At 40.8% G+C, this 15559-nt stretch overlaps 1 long non-coding RNA gene across 1 annotated transcript; it reads left to right on the plus strand.

Moving 5' to 3' along the window:
- Window positions 1–3359: 3359 nt before the first annotated feature.
- LOC118487376 lies at window positions 3360–14422 on the plus strand. The gene is made up of 3 exons (XR_004881670.1): window positions 3360–3488; window positions 4022–4075; window positions 14241–14422. It is a non-coding gene; the product is annotated as an uncharacterized LOC118487376 (long non-coding RNA).
- Window positions 14423–15559: the final 1137 nt, after the last annotated feature.

The raw sequence follows: 15559 nt of genomic DNA on the forward strand, positions 1-15559 counted from the left end.
AGACGCACTGACTGTGAGTTCATGTCCCCCTTTTCTCTTAACTGTTTTCAGTTTTCTAAACTGCGGGGGTGAAATACATGTTACTTTGATTATGAATACTTTACACATGGTATGGTTAGCGTAAGGAGGGTTACTACTTAGATCATATGAATGGGTAGGCGGAAACGTGAGGTCATTAATCCTCAGGGTAGGACCGAGGGGCAGGAGCGATAGATCTATTTGGGTGTAGCGAGCCCAGTCCCAGGCCCAGCATAACGGACCTCGGGATGACTTTGTACCCGACGCATAAATCTGCTAGGTTTGAGCCTTCCTACTTGCATTTCACACATATCAATGGCCTTGCAAACCATTGGTGATCTCTTTTTCCTTATTTGCTACATACCAGGATTTTTGATAACTACAAAGGTTTATTTACTCACTTACGCATGAACTCGCTCAACATTATTGTTGATTTTTCAACTTAGATGTATTTCAGGGAATTAAAGGATCTGGCACGGTATGGCACGTTTTCCCGCTGCACTAGTACGAGGTCATCCGGGTTTAGGGAATGTGACTCTTTCCTGGACAAGTCACAGTCCTTAAACTGTGTTTATGTCATGTTAGTGTTTGTCATGTTTGTGTTGTTGAACAATGTTTATGTCGTGTTTCAGTTAAGAAAATGTTGCTACATTTGGATTTTAAAACTTAATCGAATGGATGATCTTGCATGATTTTAATTCATATAGCTTTGTTATGATTAAGCTATGGTATTAAGAAGTCACACCAAATTAACCACGCTTCCGCAAAGCCAGGGTGTGACAGCTTGGTATCAGAGCTCTGATCATAGCGAACTAGGATTCTTTCTCGAGTCTAGACTATGATCTCTAGGGCTCTCACGAAAACATTTTTACTGCATACCACTTAAGTCCAGATCTAAAACGTTTTTACAAACAAATGTTGAGCACATTTTATTTATTTATTTTTAGGCTCAGTCTTGGAGGCTGAGGCTCGGTCTTGGAGGCCGAGGCTCGATCTAGGAGATCGAGGTAGATGGCTAGTGAGACTAGGAAGAGTAGGCTCAGTCTTGGAGGCTGAGGCTCGGTCTTGGAGACCGAGGCTCGATCTAGGAGATCGAGGTAGATGGCTAGTGAGACTAGGGAGAATAGGCTCAGTCTTGGAGGCTGAGGCTCGGTCTTGGAGGCCGAGGCTCGATCTAAGAAATCGAGGTAGATGATAGAGCAGTCTTAGAGGCTGGGAGAATTTGGCTAGTGGGACTAGGAGTATCAGTCTAGGAGACTGGAAGGCTAGTGGGACTAGGAGAATTATTTGATTGCTTATTGACTAACATGTTTATATGATTATATGATTGATTATTATACGTATATGTGTTTGTGTTACAAACGTCATGTTTTCATCATGTACTAGAAAGATGGACACTACGAATCCCATGGCCATAGTATCAGACGACATAGTTTCATCAAAGCATGAGGTGTAGATTTCCGATACTACCGGCACAGACAATGACGACTTTCAGCCCTTTTGCGCTGCCTGAAGTCGTAGCAGAGCCTACTGATGGCCATCTTGTTGGGAATTTGCCACTCGCGGTGATCCCTGCTCCTGTGCCCCTTGCCACTTATCCTGTTGTTGATATGCCCCCCCCCCGACGTGGCCTCTGACGACGATAACGATCTACTAGAGAAGAACCCATTCGAGGGCGAGGCCCTATTGCTGCTGGTATTAGCCTACTGCTTGCGGACGCTCCTGCGGGGGAAATTCATGCCCATTCCCCTGTCCCAGACTCATTTGAGTTTCTGACATCCGCATTTTCGCATATACAGGGAGTGCAGCACCATTCACACGACGCTGACCCTGATACGACATCATTAGCTGCACCGGTTCCCGCACACAGCTTTGAGTTTGATCATAGTATTGAGGATGATCCTGTTCTTCCACCTGGTTTTGATCCAGACCATGACCTTGAGTTCATACACTCAGACCAGCCCTTGGAGGATCCTGTAACCCTCTGTGATGGTTGATCCAGCTGATTTTGAGATGGAGTTTGTTGATCCGGAGCCAGTCGTAGCCCCTGAGCCAGGCGTTGCTCCTAACACCGCATTGGAGCATGACCCTGTTCATGCCGATGCACCTGCTGTTGCTCCTTGATTGATCATCTGCTTGGACGAGAGAAAATTTGGGGTAACTGTGCAAGACAATTTATTATTACGGGGGCCCACGTAATAACGACTTGTAGTGCAAAGAAATCCTGGTGGGCTCTGCGGGTCAAGCTAATGAAAACCAATGTAGCAGGAAATAACTCGAATGACCTAGGCGATGAAGCCTCGGGTTCATTCTATTTCAAGCAACAAGCCAAACTGGCAAGCCTATGTGAAGGCTCAGAAATTTATTTCCCCACCCATACATTGAGTATATTTACGTGTAAAATTGGGTGAGTACATGATGGCTTATGGTGCTATGTATCTCATAGACAATTGGAAAATTGTCTAACCCACTTCATGCCATTTCGGCAGAAGAGAATGCCACCCAGGCATGACACAAACACCAGTACGTTGCCAAGGATAGAAGCCGAGCTGCGAAAACGCAACTCACAGGCAATCACACGACATGAAGCTCTCCGCTTTAAGCACAACGATGACACTACTGGAAACAATCCCCCCCCCCCCAATTGACCGCACCTATAAGCAGTTCCTGAACTGCAAGCCTTTGAACTTCGACGAAACAGGAAGCGCCATTGCATTTGTTCGTTGGTCCGAAAAGATTGACTCCATTCTAAGAATGACTAACTGTTCGCCCCAACAGAGTGTTACCTTTACCTCGGGGTCATTTCTAGATGGCACACTCTCATGATAGGATCTTCAGATTCAGACCCTTGGTACAGATGCTGCTTATGCACTGAGCTGGGACGAGCTCAAGGAAATGATTAAGGAGAAATGTGGTTCTAAGACTGGAATAACAGAAGCTTGAGATGGAGTCCTGGAATTTGAAAATGGACGAACCAGAGATTCCTGAACATGTCCAGCGATCGCACGACTTACCTAGGGTCGTCCCCTACTAAGTCATTGATGTTGTATGATACAATTGGGTACCTGTAAACCTTACATTGTAACGCCCCAAGAATTTATAAACTATGTTAATAAAAATAGTATGTGTGTAGAACTAGTTAACAATAGAAAGACAAGTAAAAACTCTTGATTTCTAACTAATACATATATATATATAAGTAAGATTTAGTTAAAAGAATAAGAGATTGCCTTAAGTGACAAGAGGGTGAAGATCTAGGGGGGGCAAGAATGACAAAAGTGAAACTTGGATGGATAAAACATGAACAAAACACAACACACACACTGGTGAATGTGTGTGTGTCGCGAACCAGGAAGGAGAAAGGGGAAAAAACCCCTTAGCATCACAAATCACCAAATTGAAGCCCCAATTGTGATCTTAAGATCGTGCATGTACTAATATTGGATCATCTACACATTATTAAACACAAGGTAAGTAGAATTTTGGTAATTGATGATCTTGAATGTGATGGGTTTTTATGAATCCTTGAACATTTGGGTAATTAGCATGAATAAGGAGTAGGAACACCATTTGGAACATGATTGATGCTGAATTTTCACTAAATGTTAGAAACTATGTAAAAACCCACTTATGATAGAATGGTAGTGATATGTAACATGGAATTTTGAGGTAGGTTAGTACATTGATGTTGTATGATGATGTTATTAACGAAATGATGTTATATGAAATCGAATTTGGGTAAAGGTTGTATGAGATTTTGATTGAAATTGTTGATATTGATGTTATTGTCATGAACTAGTCATGTTATGCATACAAAACTTGTACCTTGTGCTTATCTAATGGTATGCACACCAAGTGTTTGTCGAAATGCTTGAATGAGTTGAACATGTGATATATATTGCTAAATGTCTAGAATAGAGAATTAGCTAGTTGTGAAATTAAAGCTATTATCAAGGGAATGGAAAGAAAGACATGATACTAAGTATGTAACTATGGATTGTAGGAATTAAGGAGGAAAGCACAAGCCGTTCCGAGTCTCAAACGAAGAACGATAAAGGTAAGTTATAGCTTACATATGATCATTATAATGTAATGTTGTAGTATACTATTGTTTAATGATTGAAGTTGTATTATGTAACAAGTTATGGTAAGCCGTTATGTAATCAAGGTATGGGTTGAATGAGCTAGAAGGGTTATGGGTGAAATTAAAGAAGCTTATGTTTACAAAGAAGGTTTAAGAGGTTAACTTGAGGTTCATATTTACAATTGATGTTGTATAAATCTTATAATAAGAACGACTAACGGATTGCTTGCATGTAGGTAAAGCGACTTGCTAAACGACGCTACTTGGATCGAACACGCTCTTGATGCACGCTTCCGCAAGGATTTTAGTTTGGGTCAAAACTTTTGTTAAATATACTTTTGGTAAATGGGTCTTTGTGTAAGTAACAAACTTGTTTGTTGTTAGATGTCAAACTCGTAGTCAAAGACAATGTTAGTTGTTTATGGAATGTTGGGTTGTAAGATATTTAGCATCTACTAGTTAGTCATGTTATGGTTAAAATGCAGAATTTTTGCTTATGAATTATTTGACCCGTTTGGTATTTTCTCCGAATGAAGTTCATTAGAGTCTTTTAAGTTTTGGCCCTTACAAGTTGGTATCAGAGCCTAGGTTTGAGGGATTCGAGTAGGTGATGGTGCTCGAACTCAAACCGAAAGCTCTTGTGAAAGTGTGTTCGTTCCAAAGCGCCACGCAAGTAAGTAATTTAAAGATTTTATGTTTATAGATAGAAACGGGATTGGGTTATGGTTTAGTTGCTAGTATATCATGGTTGGGGATGTTAAGGTGCGCTAACGAAGGTTTCGGGGCTGCCCGAGACCATTTCGGGATGGAAAAAGAGGCTGAGAATGAAGGTTTTGATTAAACAGCGACTGCAGGCCAGAAGCACCGTCGGCGACGGCCCTTTTGGGCGTCGGCGACGCACTTGAATGCTCCGACGGCTTAACTCCCTGCCTACGGAGAAAACTCAGCGACGGACATTTTGGGGAACCGTCGCCGACGCAGCCTTGTGCCGTCGGCGACGCCCTCTCCTGAACTGCTTTGCTGAATTGTTTTGTTTATGATTCCGAGGCTCCCAAACCCGTTCCAAACACTTGTTAAACCTTAAGAACACCTCAAATTTTCTATGAAATTTAGATTACTATTAATTACCATGCTTTAATAAGGAATGTGTAAAAGAACGAGACGTTTTATACATGGATGAGTAAAGTAAGAAGTGTATCTAGAATGTTTACATAGAAAAGTTGGATGAAATTGCGGTTTACAAGAATGAATTAATGATTATGATTGAAGAATAGAAAGACTGAGAAAACGGATGTAATAATGTTTAACATGAATGTTCAATTGTAGATGGCAAGTGGAGGAAACACGGATACTACCGAACGTATAACTCGAAACGAGTTAAACAAGATGATTTCGGATGAGGTAACGAAGGCGTTTGATGCAAACGTCTCAAAGTTAGCCCAAGAGGTGGAGGGCCAAGTACTAAGTACGGTGGAGAATATGATCACGAGCAAAGTGGATGAATTGAAGGAAATGATAACCGGGATTCAAGGCAAGAAGGAAGCAAGACGGTGCACCTACAAGGATTTCATGGCATGTAAGCCTACAACCTTTAATGGGGAGATCGATCCCATAGAATGTCAAAGATGGATAGCTAACATGGAAGGGTGTCACACCCCGATTTCCACGTGTCTCACCGGTGGGCCCGGTGGGGGATTACCGTGACGATGTTGGCAACAATATAGTCAAACCACACAATTATATAATGCACAGCGGAAGCGTAATTTAAATATATAATTTCAACCTCTGATTGTAATATCAAAATGTATTACAGAAGTTGAATATCCACAGTGGATCGTAAATACATATAAAGTATTGTTCCATTAGATACTGCAATCAAGCTTGCGAGGCTTATCCCGACGCTAGGGAGCTAATACCAGCCAATTACGTTTAGGTACCTGCACTTAATCTTTTTGGGGAAAATACGTCAGTTTACACTGGTAAATACATTCAACTGACACATTTGAAAATGTTTATTAAAATTGATTTGAATGCACAAGGCACAAACTCTTTTATAACTTGGGAAAATTCATAATGATCTTGTGAACGTTTTACATGTTCTTTTATGCGTTCAGTAGCCCGGGTCGTGCCGGGTTAAAGATTTATAGACACACCACGTTTGCGTAAAACCGTAGTACAGAAACCAACGGCTACGTCTTTTAGTTTTAATGTCGACACTTTATACCGGGTGTACGCCTACACCGGGATGTCGATGGTCGTGGCCATTTCGTAAAATGATGCCGAGGATATCCGGGACAACGGTCATTAAACCCCCCAAAGGCTTATAAGCAACAAAACTGTTTAAATGAGCCGATCATATTTAATCAATTAACCACCTAAGCGATGGAATTATATAATGCTCAATCAAGCGGTATTAATATACCGTAACCCAAGCCCATATAGGGGAAATAAGTTAAAGTATTTACCTTTGCAAGTATTAATCCTTAATTTAGATCAAGTCACCGATAGCTTTTACTGGGGCTCCTAATCTGGAACGAAGGTTTTAATTAACTTCTTAGAATCCTAACGGTCCTTGTATTAGCCGTAGCTTAAACCGGTTGATTCCGATATATAGATATGGTTAATTCGCACGAAAAGGCGAAAACCGAGAATGGAGTATGATTTGGACCCAACAAGTTCAGTGACTTGTTTTATATGGGTTTATAGTTCATACTCTGGATTTTGGGGTTCAAATAATATAATTTGACCCATATCGGCTATTGCACGAAAACTAGTTTCATGAGCCGTACCGTGTGCGCAAATAGGCGAAACGGTTAACCATAAGAGTCGTACGCTTATTTCCTAAGTCAATATGCCTTAAAAGTATTTTGGTATCAGTAGGATACCTTCCGTAATGCCCGTAACGAGTTTAAGTTTATATTATGCCCCGTAGGGGCTTTTCGGTCATTTTAAAGACTTTAAAAAGGATTTTCGAGTTCTACAGGAAATCTGAGTTTCCCGAACAGCTTAAAAAGCTTAAAATACTTTATTTATTATTTAAAACCAGTAGCAACTGGTATCGGGTCAAAAGACCTTGTAGAACTCCCGTTTTGGCCAAAAAGGGCATATTCGGTATTTACCGAACCGTAGCCATAACCGCAGGTTATGAGCAAGGTAAAAATTATTAAAAATCTTTAAAATTCCCAAAATATTATTTTACCACAGTGGGTAAAAGTTTTGGTGACGAAAACTTGGGTTAGATGGGCGTTATGCTAATTGCGCCGTTAATTCCAAAACTTTCTTAAAAGTGCGCCTTTTAGCATAACTCTCATTCTAGGCCTCGGATTGACGTGAAACTTTAGGGACATGCTTATAATTTATCAAGCAAGGTTTTGGTCCGTTCACGTGTCCGAAATACTCGTTTTAATTTTAAAAGGCCGTTACGGTCAACTTTTAGGCGAATGACGGAAATACGTAAAAGACTCGGATAACTCATGAACCGACCACAGAGGCGTATACCAACATGTGACCTGGTCCTAAGAGAGTCCTAAGGTATATTTATACCTCACTAAAACGGGTCAGAACTGAAGTCAAAGCAAAAGTCAAACCTTTGCGACTTTCGGCTCCGAACCGGTTCAATATAGTAAATGATCGATTCAAACGAGCGCAAACATGTTTATATACTTATTATCATGTTTTATGACTATCAAAACAGGTTCCATAACATATATATTACAGATTATGCATAAATCGCTAAAATAGCTTTCTGTTGACTTTTTAACCGCACGTTTGACTCGACATTTGACATAGTTAGAGTGGTGATCAGGGGGAACCATTTTAGAGGTTTAATACCCACATAAATACCAACTCATAACCACTTTTGATTCGTCATAAGACTGAACCATTTGCAAGATATTGTAATGACAACCGTTAGTTACGACGGTTGCGTTTATGAGCTATAACTATGGAAAAGTGAAACCAAAATGGTTATCAACGACTTACAGAAGTTGCTTCTTGATTATAGAGCAGAAGAGAAGGCTTGGGAGCACTTAGAATGATCAGTAGTTGTGTGTTTTGATTGTGTGAATGGTTATGCACACAAAGGTGCTATTTATAGCCAAAAACAAGCTCCTATGATCATTACAACTACCACAACAGGTCAGGGGTGATGGGTAGATGTCCCCTAAGTGTTATGGGTCAAATGTAGGGTGCCCATGCTCCATTAAGTGGTGTTTGATCGTCCAAAGGTTCCAAAAGCCAAGTAGTTACAAAGTTTCTGCATCTGGGCACTTTACGCGGCCCGCATGGGAGTTCCCATGCTTTTTAATGCGGGTCGCCTAAAGGTTAAGAAATCAGGCGAATTAGTGAGGAGGCTCGCGGCCCGCCTCAACTAATCCTTAACCTTTACGCGGGTCGCCTAAGGTTAAGAAATCAGGATTTTTAAATCTTTTTGTAATTATTACAGAATCTGGTCATTAATAACGAAATCTTTCGTAATGATTCGCCTGACCTTTCGGTTTTGAAGGGGTAACTTTGCGGTTTGGCCCTCGGTTATTTACCGATAGGGGCCTCGTGTTAATTACCCGCATTATTAAGTCCCCGGTTTATTTATTAATTATATTGGAAAGCCTTAACTTTCACTGTTGACGCTTTTAACCCTAAAGTTACGAATTCGATCGTAACTTTCTCGTTTCATATCGAAACTTCGCGAAATTCATATATATTATTTTAGTGAGGGTATAATACCGTTACAAAGTCTTTGGGACGTTAAAGGGTCACTCAGAGGTATTATTAAACATGTTGACACAGTTAACCCCTGTAGTCTGTAATCTCTAACTTTCTTCCGCGTTTTGTTTTTGTACGATCTATAATTTATTCGTTTGAAGGTTTAAGCATTATTTAGGGATACTATACAGTATATTTACCCTTGTTGACATTTATAACCCTCGAATTTATATACTTTCAAGGTTTGTCAAAATTAGTCCTTTATTTATTATAGATGCCACGTGTAAACAAATGACACGTGTTAACACATCAATGGACACAAAATTTCGAGGTGTTACAAAGGGGTGTTCATTCGAAGTCATTGTGACAAGGAAGATCAAGTCATGTTTGCCACCGGGCAACTTTTACGAAGGGCTAAAGATTGGTGGGACTCGTATAGTAAGGAGATCGGAGAGAATCGAGTTCAAACCTTGACTTGGCAAGAATTCAAACAACCTTTTATCAAATACCATTGTCCACAATCAGCGGTGGATCGAATTCAAGAAGACTTTCTCCGACTCCGACAAAGGGATGAATCTGTCAATGAAATCACGAACACCTTCCTTGATCAACTGAAGTTTTGTGAAGAAATAGTTGGAACGGAGAGAAAGAAGATTATCCGTTATCATGGCATGCTTAAGGCTGAAATCCGGGAGTTCATAACTCCTTCGAAATGTGAAACTTTGGACGAGATCATTGATCTAGCGAGGGATAGGGAAATTGAAATAAAAAGGCAAGACGAACGTGGAGAGAAAAGGCAAGCCGAGAAGGGGCCAACACAAAGCTCATCTAAGAAACCTAAAACGCATGATCAAGGAAAGAAGGAAGCTTCCAAAGGAGGTTTTCCACGATGTAAGACATGTGGGAAACCCCATTCGGGTGAATGTTTGTTGGGAAGGAAGGGGTGTTACAATTGCGGACAAGAAGGGCATCCGTACTATAACTGTCCGAATCCCAAGAGGGTATGCTATAATTGTAACGAATCGGGTCATGTGAAAGCTGATTGCCCAAAGCTCAAACAAGGAGGGAGGAAGGAAGGAAAGAAAGAAGAACCCGCGAAGGCTAAGTGAAGAATGTTCCAAATCTCCACGGAAGAAGCGAGAGCTCACCCGAATGTGGTCTCAGGTATCTATATGATAAACACTATACCCACTTATATATTATTCGATACCGGAGCTAGTAGATCATTTATTTCTAGTGAGCTTGCACGTTTCCCTTTATTCACGATAGAAAGAATGTGTACACCTCTCGAAGTAGAAATTGCCGATTGTAAGAGTTACCTTTTGCACGAAATATGTAGAGGTTGTAAAATCACCATAGATGATGAAGATTTTGATATTGATTTGATTCCCATGGTTTTGGGAGAATTTAAAGTAGTGGTAGGTATGGATTGGTTATCCCGTTATCACGCGGAAATTTTATGCGAAAACAAAATTATTCATGTGACATCCCCAAAAGGGAAACGGGTAACCATTCATGGGGAAAGGGAAGTAGGAGCAAAATTTTGCACTATCCTAGAAGCCATTAAGTACGTGAGGAATGGGAGTAAAGCATTTTTGGCCTATGTAGTCGATACCAAATTAGAAGCTTTAAAACTTGAAGATACTAAGGTAGTGAATGAATATCCGGATGTATTTCCGGACGAATTGCCGGGACTTCCACCCGAGCGGGAAGTCGAGTTTCGTATCGAATTAGAACCAAATGCCAAACCGGTAGCCAAAGCCCCTTACCGGTTGGCACCCGCGGAAGTACGGGAATTAATGGTCCAACTACAAGAACTTCTTGACAAGGGTTTCATACGCCCTAGCGTATCCCCGTGGGGAGCGCCTGTCTTGTTTGTTAAAAAGAAAGACGGGTCGATGAGAATGTGCATCGACTACCGTGAACTTAATAAACTCACGGTAAAGAACCGATACCCACTTCCGAGAATAGATGATCTCTTTGATCAACTACAAGGGGCAAGTTGGTTCTCAAAAATCGACTTGCGATCGGGCTACCATCAAGTACGAGTAAGGGAAGAGGATGTACCTAAGACTGCGTTCAGAACTCGCTACGGACATTACGAATTCTTAGTAATGTCATTCGGGTTAACTAACGCTCCGGCCGCCTTTATGGATCTAATGAATAGGGTATGCCGAAATATGTTAGACCAGTTCGTCATAGTCTTTATTGATGACATTTTAGTATACTCTCGTAGCGAGTCTGAACATGCAAGTCATTTACGTCAGGTACTCGAAACGCTTCGAAAAGAAAGATTATATGCTAAGTTTTCTAAATGTGCGTTTTGGCTTAGGGAAGTGCAGTTTTTAGGACACGTAATTAACGAAAAGGGGATTTTAGTGGATCCCTCTAAGGTAGAAGCCGTGATGAAATGGGTACCCCCGAAGAATGTAGGTGAAGTAAGAAGTTTCCTAGGTCTAGCCGGCTATTATCGGAGATTTATCCAAGACTTCTCCAAAATAGCCCTCCCTTTAACTAAACTAACAAAGAAAGAAGAAAGGTTCGAATGGAATGATGATCAGCAGAAAGCTTTTCGAATGTTAAAGGAGAAATTGTCAAGTTCCCCCGTTCTAACGCTGCCAGAAGGAACGGAAGACTTAGTGGTTTATGCAGACGCATCTCATCAAGGGTTGGGTTGTGTCTTGATGCAACGGGGCAAGGTCATTGCCTATGCTTCAAGACAACTAAAGCAACATGAAGTTAACTATCCAACCCACGATCTCGAACGGGCGGCGGTAGTGTTTGCCTTAAAAATTTGGAGGCATTATTTGTATGGAACGAAATGCACCATTTATTCGGACCACAAAAGCCTTAAATACCTCTTCGAGCAGAAAGATCTCAATATGAGGCAACGAAGGTGGCTAGAGTTGATCAAAGATTACGACTGCGACATTCTTTACCATCCGGGAAAAGCTAATGTTGTAGCGGATGCGCTAAGCCGGAAGGAATACCCACCACCCATTCGAGTGAAGTCGATGAGAATGATAGTTACACCAAACCTTCTTGAAACGATACGAAAGGAGCAAGACGAATCCTTGAATAAAGGCGATCCGAAAGGTGAAAGAACGAAAGGGTTTGAAAGTGAACTTGAAGCAAACACGAGCGGATTAAGAACAAGGTTTGGGCGAGTTTGGATACCGCGATACTGTGAAGCAAAGACCTTATTATTGGAAGAAGCACACAAGTCCCGTTACTCAGTTCATCCGGGAGCCACTAAAATGTACCAAGATTTGAAAGAAAATTTTTGGTGGCCGGGAATGAAACGCGACATTGTCAAGTATGTATCTAAATGCTTGACATGTTCTCAAGTTAAGGCGGAACATCAAAAACCTTACGGGAAATTACAACCCTTAGAAATTCCGGTGTGGAAATGGGAGAATGTGGCTATGGATCTTGTGACCAAACTTCCAAGAACCAAGAAAGGGCATGATGCAATATGGGTCGTTGTTGACCGCCTTACCAAAAGCGCCCATTTTCTACCCATTCGAGAGACCTATTCCTCGGAGAGGTTAGCGGAAGTTTATGTGAATGAGATCGTTTCCCGCCATGGTGTGCCGGTGTCTATCGTCTCAGATCGAGATACGCGATTCACCTCCCGCTATTGGCGGAAATTTCATGAAGGAATGGGTACTCAATTGCATCTAAGTACCGCATACCACCCGCAAACGGATGGCCAATCCGAACGAACGATTCAGACTCTCATAGACATGTTGAGAGCATGCGTGATGGATTTCGGGGGAAATTGGGATGAACATTTACCACTAGTAGAATTTTCATATAATAATGGCTACCAAAGTAGCATACAAATGGCGCCGTATGAAATGCTGTATGGAAGAAGGTGTAGAACCCCGGTTTGTTGGGGAGAAGTAGGGCAAAGGGAGCTCGCACCGAATGATGTGGTGGCGATAACCAATGAAAAGATCGACGTCGTACGGGCTCGGTTAAAAGCGGCGCAAGACCGACAAAAGTCTTATGCGGATAGAAGAAGTCGCCCTATCGAGTTCCAAGTGGGGGACCGGGTATTCTTGAAGGTGTCTCTGTGGAAAGGTATAATTCGATTTCGTAAGCGAGGAAAGTTGGGTCCCCGATATATCGGACCGTTCGAGATTCTAGTTCGAGTTGGAAAGGTGGCCTACCGGTTAAATCTACCAACTTCTTTGGAAGGGATTCATAATACCTTTCACGTGTCACAATTGCGAAAATGCTTAGCGGATGAAACGGCCCATGTACCAATTGAAGACATTGAGATCGATGAGAAAATGAATTATATAGAAAGACCGGTAGCTATAAAAGATTCCAAAGTAAAGACACTTCGTAACAAGGAAATCAAGCAAGTCTTAGTCCAATGGCAACACAGAAAGGGGTCGGATCTCACTTGGGAGCCGGAGGATGAGATGAAGAAGTTCTACCCGTTTTTATTTGGTACGTTAACCGGGTTTCGAGGACGAAACCTCTTTTAAGGGGGGTGGACTTGTAACGCCCCAAGAATTTATAAACTATGTTAATAAAAATAGTATGTGTGTAGAACTAGTTAACAATAGAAAGACAAGTAAAAACTCTTGATTTCTAACTAATACATATATATATATAAGTAAGATTTAGTTAAAAGAATAAGAGATTGCCTTAAGTGACAAGAGGGTGAAGATCTAGGGGGGGCAAGAATGACAAAAGTGAAACTTGGATGGATAAAACATGAACAAAACACAACACACACACTGGTGAATGTGTGTGTGTCGCGAACCAGGAAGGAGAAAGGGGAAAAAACCCCTTAGCATCACAAATCACCAAATTGAAGCCCCAATTGTGATCTTAAGATCGTGCATGTACTAATATTAGATCATCTACACATTATTAAACACAAGGTAAGTAGAATTTTGGTAATTGATGATCTTGAATGTGATGGGTTTTTATGAATCCTTGAACATTTGGGTAATTAGCATGAATAAGGAGTAGGAACACCATTTGGAACATGATTGATGCTGAATTTTCACTAAATGTTAGAAACTATGTAAAAACCCACTTATGATAGAATGGTAGTGATATGTAACATGGAATTTTGAGGTAGGTTAGTACATTGATGTTGTATGATGATGTTATTAACGAAATGATGTTATGTGAAATCGAATTTGGGTAAAGGTTGTATGAGATTTTGATTGAAATTGTTGATATTGATGTTATTGTCATGAACTAGTCATGTTATGCATACAAAACTTGTACCTTGTGCTTATCTAATGGTATGCACACCAAGTGTTTGTCGAAATGCTTGAATGAGTTGAACATGTGATATATATTGCTAAATGTCTAGAATAGAGAATTAGCTAGTTGTGAAATTAAAGCTATTATCAAGGGAATGGAAAGAAAGACATGATACTAAGTATGTAACTATGGATTGTAGGAATTAAGGAGGAAAGCACAAGCCGTTCCGAGTCTCAAACGAAGAACGATAAAGGTAAGTTATAGCTTACATATGATCATTATAATGTAATGTTGTAGTATACTATTGTTTAATGATTGAAGTTGTATTATGTAACAAGTTATGGTAAGCCGTTATGTAATCAAGGTATGGGTTGAATGAGCTAGAAGGGTTATGGGTGAAATTAAAGAAGCTTATGTTTACAAAGAAGGTTTAAGAGGTTAACTTGAGGTTCATATTTACAATTGATGTTGTATAAATCTTATAATAAGAACGACTAACGGATTGCTTGCATGTAGGTAAAGCGACTTGCTAAACGACGCTACTTGGATCGAACACGCTCTTGATGCACGCTTCCGCAAGGATTTTAGTTTGGGTCAAAACTTTTGTTAAATATACTTTTGGTAAATGGGTCTTTGTGTAAGTAACAAACTTGTTTGTTGTTAGATGTCAAACTCGTAGTCAAAGACAATGTTAGTTGTTTATGGAATGTTGGGTTGTAAGATATTTAGCATCTACTAGTTAGTCATGTTATGGTTAAAATGCAGAATTTTTGCTTATGAATTATTTGACCCGTTTGGTATTTTCTCCGAATGAAGTTCATTAGAGTCTTTTAAGTTTTGGCCCTTACATACATTCTGGTCTCGATTTGTGGCAATGCAATCGTAGTGATCTATTGTTTATATTCTATGACATGGGATGTTATGTGGCTGATTTATTTATAACATGAGATGTTATGTGCTGATATTGTTGAATACATACGTACGTTTCACCTGCTATGACCTAACCTGCGTGAAACATCTTTTAGAAGATGCCACCAAGACGCGAAATGCACATGCCCACCTCAGAGGCGGAACTTCAGAAGAAAATTGCTGCAGCTATAGCACAGCACGAGGCCCTACGCTCCGAACCTAGCAGAGGCACCCCAGAAAATAACGGTTGTTCCTACTGGCACTTCCTCAATAACAAACCTCCGAAGTTCGACGGCACTGGGGGTGCCATAGCTTTTGTGAAATGGATTGAAAGTATGGAATCCATCTTTCGAATGAGTGGTTGTACGCCAGAACAACAAGTCCCATACGTTACTGAGTTGTTTCAAGATGGAGCTCGATTATGGTGGAATCTCCAGGTTCGAATAATGGGCCTAACTACAGCATACGCGTTAACTTGGGATGAGTTGAAAGGAATAATGCGTAAGAAGTATTGCACCCAAACAGAAACACAGAGGTTGGAAGGTGAATTCCAGAGCCTGATAATGGAAGGCCCGAAAATGTTGGAATTCATGCAAAGACTTCATGATT

The sequence above is a fragment of the Helianthus annuus genome, chromosome 15 (genome assembly GCF_002127325.2).
Source record: "Helianthus annuus cultivar XRQ/B chromosome 15, HanXRQr2.0-SUNRISE, whole genome shotgun sequence".
NCBI classification, from domain to species: Eukaryota; Viridiplantae; Streptophyta; class Magnoliopsida; order Asterales; family Asteraceae; genus Helianthus; species Helianthus annuus.